A 10709-nucleotide genomic window follows, 5' to 3' on the forward strand; every position below is an offset into this window, starting at 1 on the left:
CTTGAGGCTTCGCACTCCTGAGGTCACTAACAGCATGACATTGATGATAAAGGCTGGTGCAGGGACTCATGACAGCTCAATCACAGAGACAAGCACCTTATCTCTCTTGCCTCTCTTGTCTCTCTTGTTTTGGCTTCAAGTTTTATTCTCTGCTTCTAGAACTTCTGCAAAATGCTAAATATGTTCCTGCTAAATGATGGCATGCCAAGCTGAAAATCCTTCCATTTTCAGGGGAAACATATGCTTTATGTGTGGAGTGATAGCAGGAGGTGGGAGGAGGGAAGCATGGAGGCAGAGATGACTAATGAGGCTGACTAAGAAATGTGCTCAGGGTGCTTTCCATATCATTTGTCTAGCTCATCAGTTGATAAATATACATCATGAGGAGATGATGGTGAGACCCTTGTGTAGCAGTTCTTTAATCATGAGAATGAACAAAGAACAAATAGGAAATATTCCATGTACAATTTTTCAGAACACACTGAAAAACAATCACACAAGTGCCAAATATGTATATACATCCCAGAGATGCCAAAACATATGAATATATATATTCACCAGCATTACATCATTAGGGCTGAAACTATCTCATCTCAGTTTCTATACCGCTTAGTCCCGAACAAGGTTGCGGCGGGCTGAAACTATTTTCATTATAAATTAAATCTACTCATTAACAACTAATTAAGTAATGATTTGGTCAATTTGGTCTTTATTTTCAATCAAGTCAATTTTAAATAATTTAAAACAGAGAAAAGCGGTAAATACTCAGATTGGAGAAGCTGGAATTAAGCAATGTTTGGCAGTGGTGCTTGATAAACAATTTATTGATTATCAAAGTAGCTGACAACTAATTAATTAATCCACTAGAATAAGAAAACAAGTTACCACCAGCCAGGTGAAAAAAGGTGCCAAAGAATATATTTAGCTCATGGTTGACTGGGTACATAAAGACAACATTCACACGCCTACTGCACCACACACACGCTTTGATTGGTACGTGACCATAAAGCCCATTGTGCCAGACACTCAGACATTAAAAGCAGGATGTGTTATTGGTTAACTCGTTTTGTAGGAGTCATGGTTCGAAAAATCATTGGGTGCTTTCAACATCCAGAACATATTGCATTTCAAAAGCTAAATGCAGCATGACAAACTTTATATCACCCTATAAAACCAGTTGGTGGCCAAAACCTATGAGAAACAGAAGTACTATGGGTAGGTTATACTACAGTACAAAAGTTATATGTGTTATTATGGTGATTCTTGACTACCTGCATTTTAAATTATTCAAACAGACTTTAGATTAAATTACTTTTCACTTCAGTGAGAAGTACTGATATATCTAATCAGATGGTGAAATCATCCAGTGGTGTTTTAGTTGTGGAGCAAAACATCTGAACACTGACTGATGACTGTGGATAGGATGGTTGCTCTTTTTTTGCTCTCAGTCACCCAATCATCTGTCCTCCATATTCTTATCTGTGTCGAGTCATATTGGAAACCTGACAATGAATCTGAAATTAGATTGACTATTAATTAGCTGCACTCTCTGAGGAGAGAATTATCCAACCGGTTTCTTAAAGTGGCAAGACAAAGAGAAGCACCTGAATCAGTTTGACTCCAATTCAGTTCATCCTAAAACAGATATTTCAAGGCTATTAATGCTTATTAAGTTAACTGGAAAAAAAAATCTGCAGCTGTTTTGATAATCGAATATTTGGGTCAGTTAGTTTTCACATAAAAAGTGAAAAAAACAAAACAATGATGTCAAACATTCCCATCTTCTCAGTAAGGATGCTGCTTCTCTCTGTTACACACTGCATCATTGTAAAGTGATCATGTTTGGGGTTATGAAGGTAGCACTCTGGGCAGTTATCTCAGCTTTTTTCCCCACATTTCATAAGCTAAACAATTACTCAGCTAATTGGAGAAATTAATTGATAATGAAAATAATCAGTTGCAGCTTGAGCTCATGTCTCGCTTAAATGAAAAGGCAATTCTAGTTGTGCATATTTATAATCTTTGCTTCTAAATTAGTTTGTTTTACTTGTCCTTCTCAATAATTATGTAAATTACATAGTATCAGATCAGGTAGGTTCTATTCTGACACCAAATTAATGAAAAGGCGCAAATGCTAAAAGGACAAAGTAAAAAAATAATAATTAAAAAAATCAGTTCACAAAAGAATCCTAATTCTTCTCCATCTCAATTCAAACCACAACACACTCACACTATCCACCTTTTACTCACAGAGCTGAAGTATTTTGTAGATACTCCATGTACTATTAGCCACAGACAAACTTTGGTGGAGTGTAGCACCAAACTCCAGGACTAAGACCAAACTCCATGCTACAACACATTACAAAAATTAAGACAAGTCTGACTGGGTTAAGAAAATAACTCGGTCCACAGTCTGGGGCATTTCAAAGGCCCTGCTTCTGCACAGTGCACAGTACAGATTCAAAGCTTCAAATGTCTCTCCCAGGTAATTGTTTAGCAGGTGTCAGCCACTCAGATGTCGATGTAACTTGTCCTGTGATCAACTTAAAAGTCATAATCATTCTTATAGATAAAATGGACAAAAATCATATATAAATGCACTAGACTGTTCTGCACATGTACAATATAAAGCCAGTTTAATCTGTGACCACGTCATAATCGTGCATCTGCAGAAATACACACAGGTGTATGCATGTGCACAGACAACACACATCAATACATGTAGGTGGGAGTGCCCACCTATGTTCGTCACACACGCACAAAGAGAAACACTTTCATGCCTGCTTTGCTGAATCTGTACCTGCAATGCAGCCACAGGGGACTGGAGAGGTAATGGACCATAGGGAAATTCAACTTCCTACAGAGCCCTCAAGGTGTCCGTCCATCCCTGTCCGTATGACAGGCACTCAAAGACTGACTAGCCATCAGAGCTGTTACATACATCAGACTGCAGACATCAACAAGCCAAAGAGGGTGTCTGCATGTTAGCCAACAAAAACTGTTGTTTGTCTGGGAAACAACAGAGAAATGCAGCTATAATGAGATACACAAATACAATTGTTTGTTATTGAGTGCCTAACTGCCAGCATTTGGCAAAAATCCTGTGGCAGCAGCATGTGATTGTCATTTTAGAGGCAACTCCACTCTCTCTGCTATGTGTACATAATTGTGTATACTTTATCACTTTTGTGAGTTATTACGTGACATGATAACAGGACACTCTCTTTACACAGTGGCTTATTATATGAGGGAGGAAAAAAGTGTCTGCATGTACTGGGCTGGATTCATGCAGACATTTGCCCTGTATTAAAAACACAGCCCATCACATTTATTTGAATGGAGGAGTGTGTTTATGCAGGACGGTGCTGACAAAACGATGCAGAAAAAAAAAGAAGCTGGATCTGGTTCAACTCTTTCTGCAACGCAGAAGTGACATCACCTGGAAGGCAGTGTGACCACGCAGTCCTGGTGAAATACTTTGCAACTTGAATGCTGTATTTGTGCTGTTCCCCTCAAGATTGTCACGACCAGAGAACAGCTGCTGCCGAGATATCTTTCCAGAGTTGTACAATCCTGTCTGTGAATATTACAAACCACTGTGCTCTGTTGTGCCATCTAAACATTTCAATTTGGTTCTATTTTATTTGTATAGCCCCAAATCACAACACAAATCATCTCAGGGCAATTTCCATAATAAGGTCTAGACCTTACTACTATTATTATTGAGAAAAATCTAAGGCAGGTTTAAGCTGCCACTGTGTGAAGGAAACTGCCATCTGACTTGTTGTTATAAAGAACCATGACATCTTTGATGGTAGACTTAGGTAGCACCCCATTTCAGTGTATCTGGGGTGAGGCAGGCTCAGAGGGGGAGGACTGGGAAATTGTTGTGAGTCTGCTGTGATAAGGTGTATGCTGCACATGCAATTTACTGGTGGACGCTTCCACTGAGGATGACCATGATTTGTATCTTCTCTCTCAGTCCATTTCACATTATTACTGATGACAGATAGCGGATTTGTTTTACAGATTATTTGCACAGATAGAAGACAGAAGTGTTTTATCTAAACATTTGTTGTCGTATTTGTCTTTTTTTTCCATGCTGCGATCGGACATCTGCAGAGGAAAAGTGCGTTAGCAGCCAAAGCATGGCGTGCAACAATACCATGGGACTGGTCAGGCAGAAAATGGCTGCTATAGAGCACTGTGGTGAACGCACACTCTTAAACCACATGCACCTTTTTTCTCTCCCCTATATCTTCTATCAGTGTCTCTTGTATATATGCAATGGAAAAAAGGGTATTAACCAATGAGTTGACTTACAGAAAATTAATTAGCAAGAATTTTGGTAACAGAGTAATCACAAAAGTCTTTTTCTGGGAAACAGACTCTAAAAAATTAGCATTTTCTGCTGTTTTCAGTGATAAATCATTTTAACTTGGAAATCTTAGGCTTTGCTACCTGGTTAGAAAGAATAAGCCATTTGATGTCACATTTAAAAAGCTAGGAAATAAGCCTGTTATGAGCAATAACTGTCAAGACAATTAATGCAAAAGAGGTAAAAACCTCAAATATGATGAAGTATTGTTGTTTCATTTTCACCATGAATACAGTTTATCCTCAAGGATACCGAACAATCACACAGCTACAGTAACACTGGAAATACTCATTATCTTAAGATTTAGCATTTAAAGGGACAAGCAGCTGCAAACTCACAGGGTGGTGTGTAAATCTGAGGGAAACTATAAGAAAAAGTAGTAGCAGCAACAAAACAATTTGTTTTTAAAGCTTATGAACATGCAATGTATTAGAGTATTTTACAAATATTGCAATGTTTGTTGCTGTAGTTTCCATAAACCTGGAAATTATATGGATTTGTCTTAAAATGTGATTGTATTCACCATCATGTAAACTGTGATTTACTTTTCATTATCCAGGATGCATAGAAGCATGCTAGAGGCTTTAACTGATATCAGTCTACTGATGACAGTCTATTCATTCAATTTAATTCAGGCAGCATTACCATAACAAGTATTATACAACTTAAAAAGAACCGTTTTAATGCTGAGCATGGCATTTAATTAGACTTTTGTTTCACGCTTTGTATAATATTCCTGTCATTCCCACTGGGACTTCTTGTTATGTCATTAGCGCTGGGACTGTTTTATTTCAGTGATATTTTATTCTCCTTTTCTTCAAATTGAGATGGGGAGATCTCTGTGCTATTTGTCTATCATAGCCATTACTCAAACTAGTTTCAGTGAGAAGATCATAAAATACATTAGGAATGCTACACCCTAAGGCAGCTGTATTGCATCTGGGAACACCAATGGGACATGTCATTAGTGTTTGCTTAAATGTGAGAGAAAATACTGCTCTGGGAAACTACTGGCCACCATCATAAAAGGCCTAAGATTGATGAAATATCAAAGAAAAAAAATCCCTGCTAGACTTGAAGGTCATACCACAGGTCAAAAAGTAATATTCCTTGCAATGAATACTGTTTTGTGGGTGATTGTTCAATCCTTCATTGATTTTATCAGCAGGAGCCATGAGTTTATTGACAGCGAAGGACTGGAGCTCAAGCTGCTCCCATCCTGATCTCGTTCCACATGATTATTCTTAATTTCACAGCTGATGATTTTTACTGAGACAGACGGCGGCGGCCAAATGCCAAACTACAGAGGAGAAGTCTGAGGTGGGAGTAAAAGTTAGAGATGGAGAAAAAAGATAGAGTGGTCGCTCAACTTTATCACCCACTTTTGGGATAGAAGCAATCTGTGAATGTGACCTATAAATATGTACAAGATGGTGAGGGATGTAGGTGGCCTAATGTGAACCTGAAAAACTGAAGGAAAGCACACTAGTGAGGTTCTGGCCCTGTAGGTACAAATATCAAAGAAATGAAAAGAAAGCCACACATTCATGACTCTGATTCATTATAATTCTATAGATCAATATTTCCACTTATATTACATGAACCTGAACCAGGTCTGCAGGTATTCAATAGATATAGTTTATTTCTCTGTGTCAGTCCCGCATACATTGTCCTCCAGCTGACTCACCAAGTCTGCATTTACTTCTCTTTGAGCAATGGTTGCAACAAACTAGTGCCCAGCTTGTTTTGCCCAATTTGTAACATGCCAACTGCAATCTGAAAAATGAGGGCATTTTGCTCATGTCAGCATATTTCACTTGTCAAAACAAATCACACAGTAGTGAACAATGGAAGTGTATATGAATGGCAAATGTATCTACAATCTGCAAGCAGCAATCATTTGCAAAACTTGCATTCGAGTTTCTATCAAACAAGCCACTGAGCCCTCACGGTCATATGTATAGGTCTGGCCTATTTCTAGAAAGCTTTTGTATGGACTAGAAATAGTTTTAAAAATATTTGGTGTCCACAAACCGCTCCTCCTTTTTTATGACTTAAAATAATTACCTTTGGCTTTTCAATTATGTTTTAAGTAAGTTTCTTAACATTTTAATGTAACATGTATACTTCAAGTCAAATTTTATTTATATATCCCAGTATCACAAATTTGCTTCATATTAAGCGAGGCACACTGAGTTTACCTTGTGCATGAAAAATCAGCTTTGCTTTTCTTTAGAAGGCTAGTTTTGGGAATTTGAGTCTTCATGCAGCTTGGAGACTGTGAATCTGTCCCAGCTGTGTACACACCTAAGAGAACAGAATCACACAAGGTACTGAAAAAACTCTAAACTCTGCCAGTCTCACAGAGGAGGGGTGCTAGTGAAAATTACAGCATCACTCTGGGGAGTGGGCAGTAGGAGGTGCAGGATTTGATGAATCAAGGACCTTTTGTTCACAGCAAAAATGACTGCTTGCATGCAGCTGGAAAGAACATCTCTTTGGCATTGCGGCAGTGCTTGGCAAGCAGACAGGCATCATTTGGAGCCATTTAGGTTTTTTTAGCTGATGCAGAAGGGGGACGAAGCAGAGCAAGGTCATTAAGAGAAGATGCAGAAGATGATGATGTGGCCAGTGCTGGGTGTTTACTGTATGTGGGTCTATGCTGCCTGAATCGAGTAGCAGGCATGGCAACACTCACAGTAATGATAGTGTGAGACATCTATAGGAAGATATATTGGCTGAACTGAAACAGGATAAGCAATGCTGACACATAAGGTGCTTCAACATAGTGAAGGAGTATGCACATTTGAGACTGTAACACAATTAACTGATTAGTCACTCAATACAAAATTAATCAGTAGATTCTTAAATGCTCCATTAAATGTCTAAACATTTTTGAGCAAAATGCCAAATAGTCAGTGACTCCCGTCTTTGAAATGTTAAAGTTTGCTGTTACTTCTATTTTTCAGTGATAGAAACCTTTGGATTACTGACCCAACCAAACAAATACTTGAAAAATATATAATTTCCACTGTCTCCATACATTTTCCCGTCCAAACAATCAATCTGTTGATTGCTATAATAACCACCAATCACTCACTTCACTGTTTTTCTTCCCAGGACATTACAACACATTCATTTCACCCATGCTTCATCTAAAGTGATATCCATTCACCCTCCACCACATGTAGTCACCACCAGCCCATATGACTAATAAGCAACGTGCACTACCTGAGCTACAGATATTCTAGTCATGTCTATTATTTAAGAAATAAACATTAAAAACAGACTGGTAACTCATAAGACAGGGACACATTCATCAAATAGATGCAGAGTACAAGTCGGCTACAGTCAAAGTTGTCTCTTGTTTCCCATTTCTGACCTTATAATCTCAAACTTCAGGTGCTGACACAAACAAGCATCTGCACACATGTATGTACAAACACACACACACACACACGGCTGCAGTGAAAATGTGCATAGCAAAGCAAACAAACATAAGTTGAATGAGACTTTTGTGGGCAGAACTAGCAGATCCTTAAAGTCCAAGATTTAAATAATTACTCAATTCATCAACCCAGTAAGTCACCTTGATGTCCTAAACCTACACAAACAGCACCAGAGCTATCAAGTCATGATTTGCCTTAACACATTTTAGAGAGTAGAGATGTGTGCAGTTCCTCAAACAATTTACAAGTTGGTGGAACCACACAAAACCACGTTAACCTTAGCCTATTTTTTAAAGTAGGCTACAGCTGTATTGTAACACAAATAGGCTATAGCTGTACTGAGGAGATACAATGTTGATATTAGAAAAGTGAAACGCCGGCTAATCCTGTTGGCATTATGGTGTCCGTGATAGCTATTCAAGTGATTTTAATTGTTGTACAAACAAATCACTTGCTGGTTTGAGACTATTTCAGCCAGAACAAGTGCATTTTACGCAAGAAACACACTGTACAAACATGTATTCGCCAGCAACCTACATTTGTGTCCAAAATGACACACACAACAGCTTGGACGCGTAAAAATTAAAGACGATTCCCTACCAGTGTCAGACGGTTTCACGGCTCCTCCGTTGCCGAAAAAAATCCCCGCCCCCTCCGTTGCCGCTGCCCATTTCCACCTGCCACAGATTACAGCACGAGCTCAGCTGTAGGCGTTTCAGTCCCGCGAGCAAGTCAGGAAAAGATAAACCACGCAGTAACGCGCGCGCGCGCTGCGCCTCCGCCGCCTGCGCGACAGAGATACCAAATCGCTGCGCGCGAGGATGAGGTAAAGGACGCATGAAATCATCCGGACAAGGTACACGGTATGAAACTGTGAAATGTAAAATGTTGAAAGACCACGAAATATGTACATATCAACAAACCAATCGTGTTTTACCGTCTTTAGCATGGCTGCTCAGTAAGATACGCATTATAGAATGAGACATTACAGCAGTTTGACACATGGCTGGATTAGTGAACGCGCCTACTGGGCCAGGGCCAGGTCCAGGGGCCCAGAGGATCAGGTGGCTCCTGGACTAGATCTTCTACATGAAGCGACTGTTAACAGTCCTTGTTGAAACGTTGATCAACAACAAATAGAGGCACAATGAGTAAAAACAGATGCAAAATGAGCACAAGGACATGGAAAACAACCTAACTCACAAAAATAGAACATAGAAATAACCACAAAGAGATGCAGAGTGACTAAAAAGAATATCAATATAGCCACAAAGAGATGCAAAGTGACTAAAAAGAATATCAAAATAGCCACAAAGAGATGCAAAGTGACTAAAAAGAATATCAATATAGCCACAAAGAGATGCAAAGTGACTAAAAAGAATATCAAAATAACAAAAAAGAAAACTGGCCACATCTAAATATAGGTACTAAATGACAAAAAAAATTGACGCAAAATGACCACAAAGACAAAACATCAAAATATTGGCTCAAAACATCCACACAGACAGCAAAATTAATTAAAAAAGACAGCTTTTTTTCAGTTCGGTGGTCTGGCCCTTTACATGTCTTTGCAGAGGGCCCGAGTGTCTCATAATCCATCCACGGCCTGACGTAGCCCATTTTTGAAGCTGGGGAACACATTTCTTTATCATGTAACAATATGTAAACATATAATTGCTTTTTAATAATTGTTTATTAACATATTTGTCAAAAATTATAACTCTACCTGTGGACACCTAAAAGTGGAGACTGGTGTATAAACAGATAAAGAAGACAAAGTCAAAGTCAAATACTGTTGTAAAAATGTCTTCACAGGATAAATACTATTGCTGACAAATACTTTACATTAATAATCATGCTCTTGCTGTATATATCTAAATTAATAATAATTTATTAAATACCTATATACTACTAAGAGGAAAACTTTATATGTCACCACATTAACATGTAACAAACAGTTCTGATGCAGGATTCCATAAATATCTTCTCAGTGGGACATTAACTTATCAGTTCCCTTTTACAAATATATAATGTTGTCACTGTTTGTAAAGAGAAAACTTCATTGTATTTTAATTTGTGCATAAGATTGACATGTACTAGATCCTAAAGAAAAGTTCTGTTATTATTTTGTCCAGTGAAAGTACACTATGGCAAGATGTCACATAAAGCCCTTGCACTGCACTGGCATGTTTTCAGCCACAAAACATAAACAATTCTATTATAAGCCTACTTTCATGTAGAAGACACCCGGAGTAACATACTATACACTGGTTGAGGGGTCAAAGGAAAATGTTGTATCACTCTGATATGTCCAGTCCACCTTTAGCTCCAGTGTGAGATCTGCAGGACCTGTCATCAGTCATCATTCCAGCATCCCACAACCCTTTCACCCCTTATTAACATTGCTGGCCTACGTTCAAAAGCAGATGCCTGCAGATGAATTCAGGAGTACAGTGACATGCCTGCAAGTGATGTGGCCAGCCTGGTAGTGAGCATTTTGGTCAGCTGTCAGCCAGATGGTGATGGATACAGTGGAAATATACTTGGAGTTTGAGCTATGTCCTTCTCACTGAAGTCCTTTGTTACCCTACTTGCCCCCGGCACAAGGCAGCCACCCTAAAAATAAAGGTGCCCATGTGCCTGTATGCAGGCAGAGACATTGCTCATCAAGTGCTCTTGATGTTTCTGCTTGTCTGTTTGGATACAAAAGAAAAAACACACAAAGTGAGCTGAGACTGGATACTGCTCCAATAGTAGAGTCAGGTTCCTGTTGTTAAGGTTGGTTTAGGATTTATACTCGGTTGCTCTATGAAGCTCAAGTCTAATCAATATGTCCCCAGCATCAAAGTTAATACCTGTGCTCGGCTCCATCATCATCATCT

The 10709-nt window shown here is 38.8% G+C and overlaps 1 protein-coding gene across 1 annotated transcript in view; it reads right to left on the reverse strand.

Moving 5' to 3' along the window:
* The window catches only part of LOC109962925 (zinc finger protein 385B-like), a 55305-nt gene extending 46849 nt beyond the window's left edge, over positions 1 to 8456 (reverse strand). Inside the window, 1 exon segment of the mRNA XM_020605080.1 lies at positions 8428 to 8456. The gene's annotated coding sequence lies outside the window, so the exon portion shown is untranslated.
* Between the last annotated feature and the right edge of the window lie 2253 nt (positions 8457 to 10709).

This window comes from Monopterus albus, unplaced genomic scaffold, assembly GCF_001952655.1.
Source record: "Monopterus albus unplaced genomic scaffold, M_albus_1.0 scaffold69.1, whole genome shotgun sequence".
In the NCBI taxonomy this organism is placed as follows: Eukaryota; Metazoa; Chordata; class Actinopteri; order Synbranchiformes; family Synbranchidae; genus Monopterus; species Monopterus albus.